At 35.8% G+C, this 21,420-nt stretch overlaps 1 long non-coding RNA gene across 1 annotated transcript in view; it reads right to left on the bottom strand.

Annotated features, from left to right (window-relative positions):
• Positions 1-21,420, bottom strand: part of LOC135322249 (uncharacterized) — a 253,071-nt gene that overhangs the window by 126,548 nt on the left and 105,103 nt on the right. The window contains exon 2 of the long non-coding RNA XR_010382600.1: positions 14,452-14,551. This is a non-coding gene — a long non-coding RNA (uncharacterized LOC135322249). The remainder of the gene's footprint in view (positions 1-14,451; positions 14,552-21,420) is intronic.

The following is a 21,420-nucleotide window of genomic DNA, read 5'->3' as shown; positions in this document are numbered from 1 at the left end:
GGCAGTCACCTTAGCTCTAGAAGATTCCCTGGTTAACAATGGGCCCCATTTGCACATTTTTGCAGACTCTGGTCTTTGCCAATGGTCTGCTATCTGGGTCAGCCAATGAAAATTATTTCTTATCCAAGTTGCTCTTTTAGGGTAAAGAACTGTAGTAATTTCTTGTCCTACAAATAACCAAATATCTATATACTTATCAAGGTCATATATGTCTAACAAGGTCAAACACATTCTAAAGCAGTAACAATACAAAGTATCAACAAGACCCTCCTTAACCTCTTCATTGTTCAACATATCAGAGATAGTGACCAAGGCACATATTTCACATCACAAAGTGCAGAATGCTTAGCCCTTTCACCAGGCACTCAAAAGGACCTTAACTTCCTCCACTGGTCTCAGGCTGAGAGCCACATAATACATGCAAACAAGTTCAAGTTTAACCATCAAGCACAAGAGAGTCTCACTCAGTGTTTAGTGTTTGACAACTGACACCTTTGAAATCCACCCATCCTTCCTTTGCCACACACCTGGGGAAACAGATGAGAAATTCCAAGTGTGCACTTCCTTGAACTAAAGATTTCAAACCAGACAAACCTGGCGTGTGCATGGGAACCTTGACCTTGGCCCCACCTTCATGTCACATACATACACAGACACAAACACACACACGCAAGCCACCTGCCCCTTCTTTGCACTAGTTTGGGTGCCTTCCCTACTCGGTGAAGAAACCTCAATACATGAGTAAGTAATCTCTATCACATCCTATCATCCCATGTGGAATCTAAAAGAATGATGCAAGTTAACTTATTTATAAAACAAAACCAGACTCACAAACATAGAAAACACACTCATGGCTGTCAAAGGGGAAAGGTTGGAGGGAGGGATTAATTAGGAGTTAGGGGTTAACTGATACACACTGCTATGTATAAAACAGATAAACCACAAAGACCTACTGGGCAGCAAATGGAACAATATTCAGTATCTTATAATAACCTACCTAGCAATAATAACTAATAAACTAGTAAAAAAGAATCTGGAAAATAATACACTCACACACACATATATACACACACAAACACACACATATATATATATATATATAAAACTGAATCACTTTGTTGTACACTTAAAACAAACATAACATTGTAAATCCAAAAAAAAGAAAAAAAGGAAAAAAGAAAAAGAAATTTCTCCATAACCTCTTAGTACATCTGTTCCATCACTTATCTCAACCTCCAAGCTGTTTTGGGTAAAGACGAGGCCAGTACCACCCTCTGCATGGCAGCCACAAAGCAGAGGCCTTAAACATAATAAATAGGTAGCTGTCACTCAGCTGGTTAGTGTACAGCTGCCAGAAAATATTTCACTGTAATTCTTCCATTGTTTTTAATCTGTGTATTGCTGTTAAGACTATGGGGCTATTAATAGGGCATGTTTATTTTTCATATTTCATTGAAGTCAGTTCCACAAAGTGGTATTTTTAGTCAAGTACTGGTATAAAGTTAATAACTGATTAAATGAATATGTATTTAATAGGTACAGTGTTACATAATGAACATTTTAAAATGTCAGTCTCTACACTGCTCTTGATAAATGCATTACCTGGAAAGTTGTGACTGAAAATACATTTTTTACAAATCTAGTAATAATTTGCTAAGCACTGAAGAGGAGTTAATTACATGAGTACATTATAGAACAGGCCTGAGCATTGCCAAATTTAAAATAACATTAATGATAAACAGTTAAGTGCATAATTTATAGGTTGGAGATTGCAAAAATAGAGGCAGAAATCTCTGTTATAAGAGTGTTATAGTTGTTTCAGACAAGAGAACCTTAACTGAGAAAGGAACAATGAAGATAAAAAAGAAAGAATAATAGGAAGGGATTTGCAAATGAGTGAACAAGGTAAACATCATTAGTCAGCACTGAAGTGGTGCACGGTGCTATCAGCGTGTCCACAAGTGATCCCATTTAATTATTAAATCATCATCACTTGTCCAGGTCTACAATCACTCATATAAACAAGGAAAAGTGAGGGCAAATCTATTTTGCAGATTCCATGTGTCAATTGCCATGTCAAGCAATTTGAAGGTGTATATTAATCCTTGTACTAATTTTTGTCATTAGCGACCTTTTACTCCACTTTCTAGATGAAAAATCAAATTTTCAAAGCCTATGTTCTATAGGTGACGTGAGAGTATGGATCAAACTTGTAGTGGAAGACATGACACTCAGTATTCATCAGAATAAAGGCCCAGAAAGGAAACTGGAAAATGTGCCTCCTGAGACTATGAAAAGTAAATAAGAAAGCATAAATCATACTGCTCTCTACTGCCACAACTCAGCCAGATGGCAAGAAATATGATCTGACAGACACACAAATAGATAGAAGCCTTTTCTATTTGTCATCATTCAAATACCTTGTCTTATAAATTAAAAAGCACATAGAACAGCATGCATATTAGAATCTTCGAAATACTACACATAAACCCTATATATTATATCCTTGCCTTAATCATTTCAGAAGTCCCATAGTCATACTTGTGCAAGTACACACTCTTCATCCTGTGTTTGCAATGAGTTGGTTGTTCAATTATTATCATAAATTAAAAACCGTATCATTATAAATTAAAATGCATGTAAATACTTATCAATATACCTAGTATACTAAAGAAAAAAGTAATTTTGTTTTATTTTTCTCTACAAATAGATTCCTGTCTCTATGAGTGCAAAAGCCTGTACCTCTTTTACTCATGATTACAAACCTGGTACTATGTTTGCCAAATGAGCACCAACAGATAAATAGAGGAATTAATTAAATATATGTTCATATTTAGTAGTTTTTAAAAATTAACTTATTTTAATGTAACTGTCTTGCCCCTCTCCACACTCTCTCCTCACTGGTAACCACTAGTTTGTTCCCTATATCTGTGAATCAGTTTCCATTTTTTTATATTAATCTATTTGTTTTATTTTTTAGATTCCACATGTAAGTGGTAACAGAGTATTTGTCTCTCTCTGAGATGTCACTGAGCATAATACCATGCAGGTCTATGTATGGTGTTGCAAATGGCAACATTTCATTCATTTTATAGCTGAGTAACATTCCATGGTATACATGTGTATCTGTGTACACACCCCCCCACACACCTTCTTTATACAGTCATCTGTTGATGGACACTTAGGTTGCCTCCTTATCTTGGCTACTGCAAATAATGCTGCTATGAATAATGGGGTGCATGTATCTTTTTAAATTCTTTTGTTTGTTTTCTTCAGATATATGCCCAGGAATAGACCTGCCGGATCATATGGCAGCTCTACTTTTAGTTTTTTTGGGGAGCAGCCATGCTGGTTTCCACGGCGGCTGAACCAAGTTACGTTCCCGCCAAGAGTGTAAAGGGTTCGCTTTTCTGCACGTCCTTTACCGACACTTGTCACTTGCAACCTCTTTTGATAACAGCCATTCTGGCAGGTGTGAGGTAATATCTCACTGTGGCTTTGTCAATCTGCCGCGTCATGATGGAACCCATACCACTATCAGATACTGCCCGCTGGAGACAGGGCGGAGAAATGGGCCATGATTCCAACAAACACGGCCCCGCTGCCCATTCCTTTACGTGCTGTTTATGACTGAGTTTGTGCTGTAATAGCAGAGGTGAGGATTTGCAAAGAGACCACATTCCCCTCACAAACTAGATTATTTACTATGTGGCCCTTGATAGAAAGTTTGCCAATCCTTATTGCAGACCATGACAATAAGCTCTCCCATCTTAACTCATCCTTAGTATTGACTGACATATACAGAAACTCAGAACTAGCGTATCTGGGGCCCTGGCAAACAGATCTTAAAGAACAGGTACCACACTGATTCTGGTGTTCCTTTTCCCTGTCCCCCTCCACCACATCAGTCGAGGAACTCTGAGGTCAGTGTGCAGTGCTTGAAGGGTATGAATCTACATACTCTATAAAATGTAGAAGGAGCAGTGGAATTTCCCTCTAATAGGGCTATTCTGACATACTCATATGACTCTGAGGGGTTCAGCTTTGTCTAGTCCACAACTGAAAAGTGAAAAAGAAAAAAACACATAAAGATCTCTTTAAAATATGCAAAGGTTTCAGAAAGTAAGAAACAAAATAAAAATTATTTTCAAAAGCATTACTATATCTTTAAATATTTATCAACAGAAGCCCCCTTATCAATAATTAGGTGAAAAAAACACTGAAACACAAAATTCACCTCTAAAGTGGATATAGTTTCTTTCTAAGACCTTAGAAGCACATGACTTAGAGGATTCCAACATCCCCGTAACCATTCAACACAAATAATCTTCCGAGCACACGTCATCTGTTTGTATTTGTATAATTTATGACACATGGGAATCTTATTTTACTCTTCATCTTCTGATCTGTGGAAATGTTTCTCAGGTACATTTAGCTGTACTGTGGTAAAGTATTGAAATAGAGAGCCACAATTTGAATAACCTGTCTTAGTCCAAACAGTCTAAATTCTGCCTTTGTAGCTCATTTATTTGTGAAAGGGATGTAAAAATTCTCACTGCCTCATATTAATTATGCATCGACAGTATGTCATGTTTTACTGCCCAACTCCCACATCAATGCAAATTTTTGTAATGTACTCACATTTTAAAATTAAAGGATTATGTCCAAAATGATGTGTGTGTATGTGTGTGTGTTGGTATTTGTAATCTTCATTTAAGACTTCTATTTCTAATCATCCTTTTTTTCCCCTAATTAAATTGAAATGTTTTTAATAGGATCATTAAAAAGAAGGAAATTGGGTGCAAAATGAGAAATAGTATTTTTAGGAAAGCTGACCTTTTCCCCAAAACAGAAAGTAAGCAAAATGGATGTTATTTTGTTAACATTTCTCAAAATGATAGAGTTAACATTTTATGGAAGATGGCAAAAATCTGAGCAGTTTGCATCCTCTCACAACGTAGCTGCAAAGGTTCTAATGTCACAGAAATGAGAGAGAGCAGCGTTCTTTCCAAATTCTGAATATGATGTGTTTCCTACCTTCCAGGGATTAGGTGTGATAGGGACAAATCAACTTATTAAAGGCTCTTTTCCATTATTCTTTTTTCTGCACTCAAACTTTAGTTCCACCCTTCTTCCCCTGAATTTTCTTTCGTACCTGATGTTAAATCTTCGAACCAAAGATGCCAGTTTATTTCAAAATGTCTAAATTAAAGTAAGGAGAGAATATGTAAATTACTTTGCAAAAGTAGGATATTGATCAGATATTTTTAACTACATATGTATGTACATTCACATGTATAAACGCATGTTATTATTTATTTCTATGATCCTTATTAAAATATGAATTTCTGGAAGAGTCTAAGATTCTAATCAAGTCATGATGAGAGAAGACCAGGAAATAATTTAGATTCAGATAAAAATAGGGACAAAGGGAACACAGTAAAAAGGGAAGAAAAACTTTAGTTTTTTTGGCACAGGCTGAAATTTTCAAGCATCACACACTGAGAGATAAATGTAATGAATTATATAACTCTCAATTTTCAGTGGAAATAAAAAAAAATTTGTTCACCAGAAGATATTAACTTTTTTTTTCCCTGACACTATCTTCAGGAAGATTTATCTCTAGTCTCTCTGCTCTCTATAAACTGCTGTGCAAAAATAATGAAAGCCACTCTAAAGAACTCTTGTACCATACTTAGAGACAGGCTTCTCTGAGGGCTCTTTCTTATATCAGCACTTGGGCAGAGTTGAAGGGGCAGAGCCCAAGCAGGATTCTCGGCTACGTTAGGAGAAGACAGGAAAGATGATCTAGATTTTAATATTCAGGTGTCTTGCATGTGAATGTGAATGATGTTCTAAAGTTCCCTTTATGTGTTAAATGTTGGGTCTAAATCTCATCACTAGCCCAGATGTGCTGAATATCTTGGAAACTTCAGATGAGACAATTTGGGGGTAAAACATAGCTATTTACTCAGTTTAGCCTATCTGTAGACAGGGATGTCATATACACACGCCCAAGACTCTTTTTCATGTCTGTATCTGCTGTGTAGGGTGTGTCATCCCCCTTACTGTGGAACACAGCATCCCACTGTGCATGTCTACGTAGTTCTGAACAGGTCTGCACCGTAATGGGTACGACAAAACGTTTATTAATCAAATCTCATTCTTGCATTGTTGAATAAACATACTGCAATATGAATTTTTAAATGTATCAATTTGAATGTTTAAGTGCATGACTTCTATGAAGTAGAATTTAGATATTCAAAATGATGGTAAATGAACAAAAGCTTTAGCAGTGGCTCAGGGGCTTCCTTGAGAAATAGTATTGAAGGTATTATTAAAGACGTGTGTTCCTGATGTCAGGGAAGACTGTGTTATTTTCAACTATAAGTTTTACCAAATTGTTCAGGAGAAATGAAATGGAAGTAATATAAATTCAGAGAAACGTTAAATATTTTCCTAAAGAAAAACATTATTTTAGCCCCATTTGAAATGATTTTTTTTCTGCTGATTACCATCTATGTTCATTTCATTTTCTGGTTTTATTACAATAAAGGTTCTCACTGTGCATTAGAAGCTGCGTTCAGTCACAGAGAAATCCCCATTATCAAGAAGAATAAGTGAGGATCAGTTTTACAATTTTTGAATAATTTCCCAATTAGATAAGATAAAATGTAAGAATGGTAAAATCATTAATACAATTTCATTTTATGGAGGTTGTGTGGGTTAGAAATTTCAGATTTGCTGACTCTAGAAATCTGGTGGGTTTTCTTTCTTTCTTTTTTTTTTTTTATTGAGTTATAGTCAGTTTACAATGCTGTGTCCTGGTGAGTTTTCTAAGGGTGGGGAGAAGTAGGAGTGAATATCCTACAGACTGATGCTGGCGTGCTTTGCAGTTACTGAGGAATAATACGTGATAGAGACAGGGTATCATTTTCCTATGTTCTGTGACCTATATCTGAGGACAGTCATACTGAGGATTTCTTTTTTTAACTGTAAAGCATTACAAGCCAACATGAGAAGTAAGAAGTTAAAGAGCTCTAAAAGAATTTTTTTTTTAATATTCAATACAACTAATTCTTCATCATCAGAAATGCTGTCTATGTACAGTTAAGGAAATGCCCATTTATATAAAAAATGATAACCAGAAATTGGGTAGGAAAGTGATCTTCTGACATCAATTTATGTGTCGGCACACGTGAGTGGGAGACCAGAGAGAGAGACACAATGGGACACAGAGAGAAGCACAGAAAATTTGCCAGATTCTCACATATTAGAGTAACATACACACGATTCACAAAGTCCAAGCTGTTGTTCATTCTGACATCTTCAATGCTGTTTAGGTATTTTCAAGGAGTTTTTCCATCTACTTCTAATATAAAATATTACACTTAAGTCAACTTTTATGTGTTTTGGTAAAGTGTTCTATTATGTCATTCTTAACTAGTTAAAACAAAATGGGAAAGAATGACCACTGTTAGAAAATTGAAAATGAAGAGAAACCTAAGTATGCTATCATTCAAGGCATCCTTTACTCTGTTATCTGTTCATTTTAACCCCAACAGTTATGACACTATTAAGCCTAGCTGGGGGACAGAGATACTTTAGTGAGATAATTAATATTCTTAGCAAAGAACTGTAACAATACAGCAACTATACACAGACCACTGTTTCTTATTCTTTTAGACATTTGCAAAATTTGCCTTCATAGGTAGAGTTGTATCAACAGTTAGCCATAGATGGTTCAATTTTGAAACTCAATTATCCTTTAGTGACATTTCAGGCAATCATCTTCTGATCATAATTTCTCTGACATCTTTAAGAGTACAAAGGTAATGCCCTCCATCTCTGGTTACAAAGGTAGGGCTCTATTTCTAAGATAACAGAGCCTGATCAGTGATGGATGGCTATGCTTTGGATAAAAACAGATCTATAATTTCACTTTCCTAAGACCTGAGCAGAGATTCAGTTTGTCACTGACAAGCTTTTCTCATTCAGTCGGCAAGACTTCATTCACTTTGTGGCTACACCCTCCTCAAGAGCCTTGGCATTTTCTGTAAGCAGCCACCTGAGAAGAAAAAGTGTGAAAGCCCGAATACACGAGGCTTCCTTGAGACAACCCCACGGGAACACAGCTCTTCTACTCTAGTTCCATTATTTAAAATTCCGGGAGATGGCCATATCTAAGAACAAAAGAGCCAGGGAAATGTCTAGGTGTGTGCCCCCCAAAAATGGGGGAACAGTTTTAGTGGACAGCAAGTGGTATCTCCTACAGGTTCTGAATTAAATCCTATAAGTGCACAAAACAAAGGATTCACATTGTTATGAATCTCAGTAATTATGAGTGCCTCATACTTTAACTTCACTTAATGTTAACAAAGCACCCTTTTTGCATCTTCTTAATCGTAACTCACCCAATCCCTGCAAAACACAGGTAAGGCAGATAACATTATGTCCATTGTTTAAGTGAACTAGGAATAGAAATCAAATTTTGTCTCTTTAGACATACAAACAGCATTTTGAGGGGGGATGTAGTTGATTCCTAGAGACATTGCCCTAGAAAATCTAGAATAATTGGGCTTTTCCTAGTTTTGATAAAACACTGATAGCAACTGCAGGGGTTCCAGGGGTGGGATGACTGAATGTTCAAGGGGAAAAGGGGTGGGCAATAGTCCTCAACTTTCCACTTTGAGGAACTTTTAAGAATGTAGATTTCAGATAAATAGCTGTAATCCTGCAGGCTATTTTGAAGCAATTTCCATCTTTTAATTATTCAAGCATTCCTTCTGAGGAGTATGTGAGATTCTTAGTCTATTTCCTTATGTTTCTTCCTTCCCTAAAACTTTCAGTTTCTTCCCCAAAGAAAAAAATGTGTAGTTGCTGCTTTGATCAGAGAGAAGGATATGCTTTCCTCTCACCTACCTGGCTTGCAGGGTTCTTTCACCAACCCAAGAAATTCTCGGATCTGACCCAATCCTCTGTTTCCCAGCGGGGGAGCAGGGGCAGAAGGGACAGTCTGACTAGGCAGTTGTGTTTATGAGATAAATACAATTTCCATTTGGAGTGCAGGGAAGGTCAGCTAGTAAGTAAAAGACTACAGGAGAATGTGACTGCGAATACAAAAACTTGCCATGCTCACTACCCTGTCCCATGACCACTGAAAGCTGGTTAAATCTTCTGTTAATTGGCTGTTACCAAATTCTGGTAAATACTGCATAGTGCTTTCAGGCTAATGGAGATAAATACCTTTATTGTCAGTTGGGTAAGAGGTGTATTGCTTCCTATCCTTTAATTGACCTATTATTAGATATAAAATACCCAAGAATTAACTTCTATCTGCTATAAAGTAGATGAGAATATAAGATTTTATTAACGTTAAGAAATATATTTTTTAAAATCCAGAGAATCTCTTCTCTCTATTCACTCATATCCTCTGTCCTTACTTATTTCTCTTCCAACCATCTTTTAAAATTTTTGATAGTCCTAAAGGTTTATTCTTAATTTGTCTTTTGCTCCCATTTTTTATATCTAACCCATTCTCTCTTGAGAAACAGATCAACGTTTACAACTGCATCCTGTTAACGTGATTGTAAATATCCCTCTAGTGCCTCAGACCACTTCATTGGTCTGGATATCCTTTCTTAGTCTTCTATTTCTGGTTATATCACCTCCAGATATTCAAGAAATGACACCCCAAAAGTCCCTCTACAGGATGAATTCAACTGAGATGCTAACTTCAGGGTCAACACTATTATAGCAGGACAGCTATGAGGCACATAATTTTAAAAAGTGTTGAACTGAACCGTTTTTATGTTTTGATTATTTATGTATTTGCTATTGTTCATTTTATTTTGTTGCTTTTAATAAAAGTTATAATAGGATGTGTTACAGAGAAATATGTGGCCCAGTATGTAAATGGAAGCCATGAATATCCAATAACCTACCAGAAATACACATAATGAGCAAAGTAATGACATTGACAGCCATCAAACTAACCCAAAGGCATGAATTTCTATACTCAGGTGGAAAAGTCTCTTTATTTTAGGGATATGACCAAAGATGGAAGTATCTATCTGGTAAAGCTTCCAAATAATTTCAACCTCTCTTACATGTAAGCATCCTGATGCCAGTAATCCAATGAGGACTTCTTCAACTTAACACCTCAGAGATTTTAGTAACATCAATCTCAACAGGATATAATGCCCGCAGAACTCTCTGGGCTAATGACTAGCATTCAATGATGGGATAATATCACAAGTTCATGCACATTTTCTTCCAAGTAAATTTGTATACTGTTTGAGCACGGCTAGTATTTAGGATGGCAAAACACTTCACCTGCTGAGTCCACAGTCATGCTTTAGCTCTACCTTCAATTTATTGATAAATTAGTATAATGTCAAATTACAATCTTATTTCCAACAATTATATTTCATGTAGATATTTGACAAATATATATGTATATCACTTATTAGAGTGAAGAGTTAAAGGAGAAATGTAAGTCACTGTTATCCAAAAAAATTAATAGCTTGAATTCGAAGACTTGGAGATATTTTAATATTTAAGAAGGAATTCTACTCATTGACTAAAGTTTCTTCCTCCCCTAAGAGTTTGGCATCTTTCCAAGAATGTGATAGATTTTAAAATGTAGAAAAGAGAATATTTTCCTCTCACTTACATAACCCTTTGCCATCTTAAAACATTATCAAATCTGACACAATCCTATGCTACTTAAAAATCTTCAGTTTTATTCATTTTACCAAGTTACTTTTTGAGTCTGACTTCTACAGTTTTTTTTGGAGACTCCATTGAGAGAATGTACATGAATTTAACCTGAAAATGCTGAAGCACTTCTCTTCCAGAGAAGACTGAAGTAAAGATTACATAAGATCATGCAGAGATGCTTTGTTAAGTGGAAGCAGTATCACAAGTGCAGTATTAATGTTCAATATGTAGAAAAAAAAATCTAACAGCTATATTGTTCCTAAAAGTACTACACATACAACATTGCCAAGGTGGCCTTGAGGAGAGTCACTGCCATTTCAAATCCTTTCTACTATTTGTATGCACCTCCAGCCTGACAGGAGAATATACACTTTTGTTTTTAAAGGACAAGGCTCTGTCTTACTTTTGTATCTTTATCCTTTGCACACCGCTTCATCCAGAGTATGGGTGCAAAATACACATGTCCTCTAAGAAAGGCCAGTCGATAATTATATCTTTGACAGATTCTACTTGTAGCAAGTGACAAGAGAATGTTGCTTCCAACCTAACTGTAAGATCAAAATAGATAATGTTCAAAATGGTGTCTCTGAGCCCAAGTGAGAACTGAAATCCAAAGAATGACAAGAGTTTCCTTAGAGACTATACACAGTTCAAAGTACAAAGAATAATAAAGAACTTTTATAGCTTTTCTGGAACAAAATTATATAAAAATAAGAACATAAAGCACAGAAAGGTGCTACATACATTGCCACAAAATCTGTAAGTTAGAGACACATCATCGTCAAGTTCTTAAATATTTTGTGAATTAAAACAGTAGCTTTGGATGTAGACTGTGCTGACTTAATGTTTCATTTTGTAATACCCAAAAACCCCAATAAAAAATAAGACAAGGAAGAAGAGTTAGAAATTTAGTAGAGAAAATTAAAGGAGATACTACAAGTGACTCACCAAAAAATAAGATGGGAAATTAGGGAAGAAGAAACAAGAAAACATGGAAAGTATAGAAAGCGAACACCAAGGCTTAAAATCCAAATTAATAATTATATGAATCAAAGACTCCAATTAAAATGTAGAGCATCATAATACATGTAAATATATAGTTCATCTTTTTCAGACACAAACTTAAACATAAAGACATAAATTGAAAATAAAAAATGGAAAAAAATTACCATACAAACACTGAGCAGCAGAAAGCTAGTGTGACTCACTAATGTTATACAAAAAAAAAAAAAATGATCAAGAATAAGAGTGTTACCAGAGATCAAAGGGTCATTTTCTAACAAAAGAATGGCCAGTTAATCAAGAAAATATGATTCTAAATGCGTATGTTCCCTCTAACCAAGTTCCCAAATTTAGGAGAAAATATCTGACAAAACTAAAGGGAACTGGAAATAAATGTCCCAATCGTAATTGAAGACATTAACCTACACCTGTCAATAATAAAAAGAACAGTAGAAAAAAAATCCATCAGTGTGTGGAAGATTTAAACTTCAGTAGTCCAAACTTAACCTCATTGTCATCATGAAAAGGCAAACAAAGCCACAACATGATATTCTAGATATGCACTAAAAGAGAGAAATGGAAATAATTGACAACAGCCAATTACCCTCTTCCAGCACGTGGAGCAACCAGACCCTCTCATACAAGGCTGGTGGGAACACAGAATGCTACACGTATATTGGAACTATTTCCTTTTTTTTTTTTTTATTATCTAAACAACTCTACTCTTAGATATTTATCCAAGAGTTTTGAAAAGAGTGTCTTCAAAAAGATCTTTGTTTCATTACAGATTTATTCATAAGAGCCAAAGGGTGGAAACAATAGAGATCACTACCATAAAGAAAATGGCTAAACAAATTATGGTGTATTAACACAGGGGGTACTACCCAAAACTAGGAAGAATGGACTCCTGATACAGATAACAATATCAATAATCTCACAAATGCTTTAACGACTAGATGAGGCTGGGAGTAAAAAAAGAATATATACTCTGATTCCATCTACATGAAATTATAGAAGAGGCAAATCTCAAATATGGTAATTGGAATTAGTCCTAGGATTTCGTCTTAGTACGGCTCTTGTTTGGCTTGAGTGGTAAGGGGTCCATGGAAACTCTAAGGTTGTGGAGATGTTCTGCATCTTGATAGTCAGTCACCAAATTCAATTAATTGATACCGTTAATATTTGAGCAGTTCAAAGTATACAAAGTATGCCACGATGAAAACATAGTAGTTTCAAGATGTATGTGCAATGTACCATTTTTTAAAAAAGTATTAATTAACATGGTGGAAGGAAAGCTGGCAGGAATGGTGGAAACCTGACTTCACAATGAAAGTCCAACGAGCGCTGTCACGAGTGTGATGAAGAATGTGATACAAACTTAAACGTACAAGAGTGAAAAAGAAATAGTCATGTCCTTCAACAGCAGGCAGTCTGAACCACTCCATATGTACACAGAATTCTGCTGTATTTACCATCAATGGATTGTCATTTACCAGAGGACACGGCTATTTATTTTAAGTGCTGAAGACAAAAGCATGTGCTAATATGTGCTAATAGAGCAGAAGTGACTTTGTGAATGTCAGACTTTCCAGATCAGAGATTTTGGTATACATTTAATTTATTATTCCATATCCCTCAGCTTTAATCTGTTAACAAGTAGGAAAATATTCTAAAGTAAGAAGCAAAAAACAAAAACAAAAACAGACGAGAAATACAAATCTTAAAAGTTACCACAGACCAAATTTACACAGAAAGATAAAAACCAAAAATAATAATACTTTTGTATTATTCACCTAAAATAGTTTATTTTACTGTAGAATTTTCAAATTGATCTAATCAGATGACAATCTTCCTATAATGATGGAAAGATGAATAATCAGTATTTCTACACACTACTTTCTGCTGAGGTAACCAAACTATTAAAAGAGCAGCAACATCTATCTCATATCTAGTACTAAGCCCTAAGTCTAACATAACTATTGCAGGTGAATGGTCGTGCACTGTAAAACTGAGAAATTAATGCTGATGGTGATGAAGACAAGGATAATGAAGAATAATATATTTAAAATATCCTCTTAGTGGTCATGTATTATGTGCCATGCTTTCCACAGGTCTCAAAATTTACTATATTGCATAATCAAACTGTTAGTATAACCTTTTAATGGAAGTATTATTGCCTCCTTTGAAAATAGAGAAAAGTGATGCTCCAATATGTAAGCGGTTAATACTTTAAGCATTAACCAGATAGTAAGTTAAAAAAATCCAAGATAAATTTTAGATTCAAGTCTACTTGTACCTAATCACAAGATTCTATAAATGTATCAAACCATGAAGACACGAAACCAACGTTCAATATTAATGCTGGTGCTCTTGAAGAGTACAATTAACAATCTTGCTTACACTTTGTATCGCTAATGTAAAGCCTGTCCATGAGAAAACAGAAAGCCACATATACATAGTTCTTAAATCAATCTGTACAAACAGAAGAAAAACAATGATTTAAAAAAAAAGACACATTTTTGGCTTCAAACAGGAAATAACATTTTTACAAAATCGGGGGGGAAGGAGCTTCTTTGGTTTTATTTTATTTTTTTTCTTTAATCTTTTGATCTGAAGATCAGACCCTTGGAATTTGCCTGTTAAGACTTCAAAGGACAAAACCTGAAGTAGACACTAGAGAGAGCACCTATTTCTTCTTTGAGATTAAAGGGTTGTTCACTGTCTTACCTGGTCTTGAGACCCAGGAAGAGAGTACAGCAAATCCAAAAGGTTTGAGGCTGAAGCATAGTGGAAGCCTGTCTTCATCAACTTCTTTTAGCCCATCGATCTACAAAAGGAACAGAAGAAAATTATACTTCAATGAAAGCTTAGAGTACCTCATTATTGTGGTAAGAATAGTTAAAATATTTTTGATTTGTACAATTTTTTTTCAACCTAACTGATTCTTATCTATTTTACTATTAATATAAAATTAGTTTTCTGATGTGAAAGAATGCCAGGCCAGCTTTGGAAATGACATATTTTATAAGACAGAAGGTTAGTTTATAACAGAACTTAGGGGACAATTATTAAATTTATTCATAGAATTTCTTACTCTTTAAAAAATGTTTAGGATTAAATCTTAGCATATTTAAATCCTGCAAATTATTTTGAGGCAAGATACCTATTGGAAAGTAGAAATTTCAAAATAATTCTAGGATGGTCAAACTCAGATTGTTTTTCAATGCATGATATTATAAAAATCCTTTCTCAGAAAAAATGAAGAGAACCAAAATAAAGAAAATAAAAATTTTGAGAAGAGGGAATGTCTCTCTCTCTCTAGTGATCATATAAGACACAGCAACATGTATAGAATATGCACCCTGAAAATCTTATTATTCATTAAGGACTCTTTATCTCATGATTAAACTGCCAAAATTCATTGTGATGAATATTGGTTTTGGAAGAGCTCATTGCAGACTTTCCCAGAGAGAAAATGAGCAATAAATGCCTTTTTATACCTCTCTGTTGATTTAGCCAAGCCAGGCTGACAAACCAGTTAGACCAGGTGAAAGTCATCATCCAAACTGACCCTGGGTGTCCACAGAAACGTTTTGGATTTTACCCAACACATTACCCATTGTGAGTTAGTTGGTTGGTTAGTTCACAGAACTATTCTTGAGCAAATCAAAGCCAGATATCCAGGTGCTCTTGGGAGCAAGTATAAAGCTGTTTCAATCTAGATGAAATACAATCCTAATTTATACAGCAATAATGACCTAATATTTGATGTTAAGATGCTAGAAAATGAAATGAAAATTAAACCCAAAATAAGCACGAGAAAGGACATTATATTAAATGAAGAAAAGATCTATGAAAAAAATCAAATAATAATAATAAACAAATTTAAAGTTGATTTCTAAAGACTAACAAAATCAATCTCCAGCAAGAATGAACAGAAGGGGGAAAAAAAAGGAAGAAAATATATTACTCAGGAAAAAAAGAGGTAAGATGCATACTACTAAATTTCAACACTACAAAAGAGCCACTGAGGTCAAAAGAGTGTAGTATTCATGTCAGGGTAGATAAATATATCAATAAGACATTACAGATTTCAGAATTAGACCTACATATGTGCGATCAAATAATTTTTGACAAAGAAATTCATCAACGATTGGAAAATATTTTCAGGAACTGATGATTCTACCTCCAGTAAATTGCTAATTCAGAGTTGGTCCAATCCAGAAAGCATCTGATTTCACAGTTCTCTAAGTTTTTTCACTCTACCATTATACTTCTGGAATCCAAGTCCTGTGTGTGTTTGCATGTGCATGTGTGTGTGTGCTTCTCATTTTTCTCACAACATATATTTTCTCATCTCTTTCATATTTTGTATGAATGTATGTACATATGCATATATGTCTGCCATTGGGAAATGTGACATTTTTGTCTTTTCTAGAAGTTTTTTTTTTTTAATTGATCAGGATTCTGAGAGAACAGTCCATGCATCTTGAGAACAAAACTCTTCTCAGACCCTTTGACCTCAGTCACATCAGACACTCTTCTCTCTTACTATATTCAACTTGAATTCCTTCTCCTATAGTCAATATTTGTAACTGAGATATATTTATATTCCCTGGGGAATGCCGTCTTAAGTGAGATCATATGTAGTTTGGCTATTAGAGGTTCAGTATGTTTTGGATTCAAATCTATGTGCATTATAGTTCATTTTTATACTCCCTATATTCTTATTAACATTTAATTGTCATCTATAGACTCAGCCACTGATTTTCTTCAAAGAACTCATTAACACCTGTTCTTCAAAACAGGTGTTATCAGTGGTGCATGTGTTCAAAAAATGCTCAGTGTTTTACAGGTATCTATTTTTTCCCTATTTAACTGAAGTAAAAACATAAGATTTTAAAGGCCAAACAAAGTTACGTAGTTACATCTTTTAATAATGAGAAGACTGGATTTTCTTAAGTGATCAAAGACCTATTAGAGACAAGTTGAAATATGCTAAATTATTTTGCTAAGACCGAAAATCTTTTCTTTCCAGGTAGTTTGCCCCAAAAAGGTAAAATAAACCTTTCACAGTCTCTCAAGAACAGACCAATACTCCAGGAATATTTTGGCTTTTTAACACAGCAAAAACCAAATCCTATTTTTACATCAGTGTACTTTCGATATTTGCACTCATTTTTTAAAAAACCGAAATACACCCATTATAATCTTAGCCAGCTTGACCACAAATAAAATTCCTTCTTCAAGATTTCTTTTCCACAAAAATTGTGTAACTTTTTAATATACATTTAGGTTTTGTCCTGTGTTTATTTTCTTTCTCATAAGTGATCATTCCCCTTTTCATACAAAGTTGTTTCCTTTAACTCTTATTATTTCTAAGTAGTTTTAATTGCACAGTTTGATTAGAATTCTTAACCTACAGAATCCTTAGCACTTAATGAAAACTAAGTAGTTATATGGACTGTCTGTTACACTAGCATTTTGTGAATCAGCCAATTTCTAAGTACAACTTATTATTTCTAGAAGCATTTTCTTCCTCAGAGTAAATTGTTCAATGTGGTGCAAAATATGTTTAGTAAACCCAAATGTCTTTAATCCCTCTATAAAAGGAAGCCAAAACTGGACACACCAGTGTTTAGTAATTAACATTTCAGTAATTAACATTTAGTAATTTAGTAATTAACATTTCAGTGTTTTCTCTTATTTGGAAATGATCTAGTTACTTGATGAAGGTCAAATATTTAATTTCTCTTAGTCTAAGTTAAGATTGCAAGTTACCAAATAGATTTTGCAAACTATGTTTAAGTAAACATAGCTTACTTAAAGCATCATTGTTGGAAAATTTATTTATTGATTTTTATTTTATATCTTATTTAATTCACTTTAATGATTATATTTAGATTACTTATGAAAATTTATGGAGACATTAAACAGTAATAATTTTAATTAATCTTTCTTGCTGATAAGTTCTGTAATAGGAATAACATGCCCTTGTTTGACTTTTAGCCAAACTAGGTAGAATAAAATTTCATGTCTGTGTTATATTTAATATTGATAACTCTAAAGGCATGCTTGTTTTAATGACACCAACAAACTAACCAGAATTTTTTTTCCTGAAAATTATCCTAAATCATGTGAATCTAAAAAACATTTGGATTCATTTCTCTATTTCTGAGAGGGACAAAGTGTAAACATCTGGCAATACTGAGCAACCACCAAAGATGCTTCACTCTCACCATCCAGAGCAGCTTTCAAGGGAGTCAAAAGCAGGAAGGACTTAGACAATTTCCCTGAGAGCTGGTAGCAGTGGGTAGAACCCTGTCTGCTAATGGAGTGCAACCCACATTTCTGTCTGGTCATATTTTGGGGCCCTCAACCTGATGGTTGAGCTGCCCGCATACACAAGAGCCTGTGTGACACAGGCAAGGAGAAGGCCAAGCTCAGTTCTCAGGACCCAAAGTAAGACCAACAGAAGGTAATAGGTGTTCCTGGGAGGGAAAGGATGGACAACCAACAGGTACTCCAAAACCGAATTCACACACACACACACACACACACACACACACACACACACACACACACAAAAGAGGGGAGTAGTAGGAGTCATGTAATTCTTACAGTCCTTTGTCTTAGGTATCTCTTGTGTCTAATTTTTCACTAGTTTTTTGCCATGAATTTTTCGTTGAAACTATTTTAGAATCTTGAAGCTGTTTAGAGCCTTCTGCAGGCCAGTTAGAATAGGTATCCCATTCTGTCTGATATGGAAACCCTCGCTTTCAAGGGCACATCTTATGTGAACAATCTTGTATAACTGAAACGTTCTCCATAATGGCTGTTGTGATTCTAGGTTGCCTTAGTAAGCTTTTGTCACTTTTGTGGTTACCTACAGCTGCCAGGACCACAGTTCTTTTAGACATAAAATAAGCAGGAAGAGGGGGGTGCAGTTAATTCTTTGAAACTTGAGAATCCCAATTCTTTAGCTAAGTGTTGGTTCTCTTGAGGCCAAATGAATCCTCAGGAGGAATGCATTACTGAGTCAGGGGTTTTGAGGCATTTCACAGTGCACCTCATTGCACAGAAATTTTCTTGAGGTTATCTGGTGACCTACTGTCAATCCAGTCTGTTCAGGGACCAAGTTTTCCTAGCTCAGCAGTTTTAGTTAGGTGGTGAGCACGCTAATAGCTCTTAAATGCTGGAGGCATGCCCACCGATTTTGTGGCCCTGGGCTTCTGAGATCCCCATCAGCAATAGATTTATATTCCTTTCACGGGATTTCTTTATAGTGGCAAGCTTCATGGCTTTTAAAAGTCCATCTTCTGCCTACTTAGATTTTGATATATCATTAGTCAAAAAAAAAGTCTGAATTTCTTGTCTTTATTTCCCCAAAAGCCCTAGGAGTTTATGCTGTGGACTTACCTTGAGGCTTTGTAAGCCATCTAACTGCTGCTGTCTTTTCTTTAGATTGAGGGATAGCCGTTATTTTACCTTTGAAATAGTCTTCCCCAATTCAACCAGACATCACGGCTGCCTGTGTACAGTTCCTGAGACCTATCAGAATCTCCCAAAGGGATTTATCTTGAAGATAAATTCAGCCACAAAACCAAGCGCTGTGGCCCCATAAGTCTCACACTGAAAAATCTGGAGTCTCTCACAGCCCAATTTTCTACGTGGAAGAATCACGACAAGCAAACTGGGAGAATTTGGATCACAAAACAAGCCCAGTGGCATCTGAGGGACGCTTACCCAAGATCCCAGACAGCAGCTCAAGAGGCAGCGGAACAAAAGGAGCCTGTGGATCCCTCCACCCGTGGGGAGGAATCCTCCCCGGAAGCTCTGGAAGCTGTCTTTGTGTCCCATCTTGCTGTCAGAAATGTAGTTATGAGCTTGAAGTCCTTCAGTCAAGGGAAAACAGTCCACGGATTGGGACCACAAGCAGTATAGCAAGCACTCTTCCCAAGCCGTCTGGGGCAAGGGCGAGTTTTACAGAGCGGCAGAAGGGGCGATGCAGAAGCAGGCATGACTGCATGGAGATCGGGATCTATTTACGACGCTAGCAGGTCCTAGTTTCTACAGGAAGATAAGCTAAACCTGAGTTGGAGAACTGTAACTGGTGCGTGTTGTTTCCTTGGCAGGTGTTTCTCATAAGTGCAGGCTGACTTGGGTTTAAATTGGTGCTGGGGGCTGGGCCAATGGGGCAGGCTCCATTCTGTGCATCCTAATATACAAATTAACTTCATCAGTGAGCAATCCCACTCATAGGAATGTACCCCAAGTTCATGGTTAGTAATGCTCATAGCAGTTTTATTTGATGCAAACGAGTGTAACCGAGTAGGACCCTGTGGGGTCTTCCCAGAACAGACCCCTCCCCTATACCCTCTGCTGTAGCTCCTCCCTGAAGGATAATAGAATCCCCTGCATAGTTCCTGAGTTTCAGGTTTAAAAACCACCACCAAGTGCAAGAAATTAACTACTTGATGATCATGAGCACATGGCCCCCAGACCTTCTGGCGCCTAAGGATTGCTCCCCATCAGCCAATCAGAGAATTGCGTGTGAGCTGATCACACACCCTGGGAGTCCCCTCCCTCACCTGGCCTTCACAAATGCGCAGCTGAAACCCTCCAGGGAATTTGGGATTTTTTCAGGCATGAGCCACATGTTCTTGCTCGGCCCTGCAATAAACCTTTCTCTCCGGACTCTGATGTTTGGTTTTGTTTGGCCTCACTGTGCGTCAGGCACATGAACTTGCGTAACTACTTTGGTAACACTGGAAACAATCCAGTGTCCAGGAACAGTTAAACAAATCAGTGAATTGTGGTAAATCTATCCATCTGGACACCATGGAGCAATGGAAATAGAGAAACAAATGCTTCACATTGTAATATGTGAATCTCACAAACCTTACACTGAACAACAGAAGAGAGACATAAATGAGCATATAATATATATTTCAATTTTATGCATTTTATAAGTAGGTAAAATTAATCTATTGTGACAGACTTTGAGTAATGGTTAATTTTGAGGGGTTGGTGCCTGAGAGAGGGCAAGAGCCAGCCCTATGGATAATGAAATATATGTGATGTGGTTAGCTGTTTCGGGGGAAAATATATGGACTCAAGGTCTGTGCAGGTGTTTCATAAATTTATTAGACTTCAGTGAAAGATGTGCTTAATAAATAAGTAAAAAAATTCAGAAGCAAGAAAATTGTAGTTTGAAGTAGGGTAGCAATATAGTGAGAAGTGGTTGAATCTATTTTGAAGGTAGAGGCAACTCTGTATTTCTGAAAATCGAACGTGTACTATGAGAGAAATAAATTATAGATGTCTTCTGAGAAACCGGAAAGTTAAACTTATCGTTGAAAAGAAGCAGCAAGATTTTGGAAGTAAGATCGTGTGCTTGGTGTGTGACATGCTAAGTTACACGTGCTTTTAAACAGTCAAGTATAGATCAAGTAGGACGCTTCATATACCCATCTGCAGCTCAGAAGAGAAATCTTGGCAAAATTAAGGATACATGAAAGTTGAAAGAAAAAAATCTAAAAGGATATGCACCACAAATATTAAATCCCCCCAAATTAGCATACTGATAGTAATATTATATGATTATACCTCGTTGTTAAGAGAAATTTTAAAGACAGAAAAAAATCATGCTTATAAAATGGAAAGTTCAAACTGACAGAACTGTATACAAAACTC

This window comes from Camelus dromedarius, chromosome 10 (genome assembly GCF_036321535.1).
Source record: "Camelus dromedarius isolate mCamDro1 chromosome 10, mCamDro1.pat, whole genome shotgun sequence".
Classification (NCBI taxonomy): domain Eukaryota; kingdom Metazoa; phylum Chordata; class Mammalia; order Artiodactyla; family Camelidae; genus Camelus; species Camelus dromedarius.
This window is presented reverse-complemented; position numbering and strand designations above follow the sequence as displayed.